We start from the raw sequence: 1,190 nt of genomic DNA on the forward strand, positions 1-1,190 counted from the left end.
GAGTCTACCCATGACTGGACTGCTCAAAAGAAATTGCTGTTCACCTTAAACAAGTAGATAGCCAGTTATTTCTCCCACAAAAATGAATTTATTTGGGATCAGCAAAGAATTGCAACTCAGGATCTGCAACCAGGGCAGGCTATGTGCAAGTATGGAGCAGCAAGGGGAAGAGAAAACCCTTTTATACAGGCGAAGAGGAATTTGGGAGGGCTGTTATAAATGAGGAGTCCACTGGAGGAATTGAGAGTTCGAAGTGTGGTGGTTTATCATTGGCTGAGCTCTGGCAGGCTGTCCTTGGCAGAGCCGCTTGCCAGTCAAGAGGAAGTCTTTCTTCCTCCTGCTGGGCTCTGCTATCAAAGTGGGGTGTGAGAGCTCCCCCTTTTGGCCTCTCGACTCCATTTTAATGAGGTTTCTGTTTATCATTTTCCAAATTACAAAATATTTCTTGTTGCTTGAATGATGCCAGTTCCTCTCTAGTTTTACAGACTTAACTGCACTTCCTCTTCCCCATCTCATTTCTTAATCCTACAAACCACTATAGGGCTACCCTTAGCCAGAAGGGCAGTGCTGTACCCTGTCCAGTGCCCTGCACCTGCATGAACACTCGGAGGAATCCATTTCTTTTTCTTTTCCTAGTGAGAGAAGGAACAGCGCCTCAAATTAGCATTCATAACAAGTGTTAATGTTTGATGTTGAACCTAATTTTTTCCCAGATTGAACTAACAAAATTTTATCTCAAACCATTCAACACCACACCATTGAGTTTGCCTAGCTCGCAATTATGCAAAAAGGACAAACATAAATGATTAACCTAAGACCATGGTGGTTTCCATGTATAGTGAATGGTTTTGATCAGAAGCACTTTAGCGTTTAGCAAACAATGGTTCTGTTCAATGACAGCATAGTCAGTGTCATCCTTTCTCAACTTGATGCTCACTGCTGTTGTTTTCTACTCTTTTATAATTGACAAAGTATTTCCAAAATATAAGGAAATAAAATATAGATCTTATTGTAGGAGTATGATCTATATTTTGAAAAATTTTTTTAGCCATTTAATATAAATGCCAGCTATTTTTTAAAATGGTTTTATGGTTTTAAATGGTTCAAATGCAAACTGCTTTAAATAAGATAGTACCAATAACAGTCATATATAGCTGAAATAAACATGAAATGAGTCTAATTCAATTAAG

Source organism: Equus caballus, chromosome 24 (genome assembly GCF_041296265.1).
Source record: "Equus caballus isolate H_3958 breed thoroughbred chromosome 24, TB-T2T, whole genome shotgun sequence".
Classification (NCBI taxonomy): Eukaryota; Metazoa; Chordata; class Mammalia; order Perissodactyla; family Equidae; genus Equus; species Equus caballus.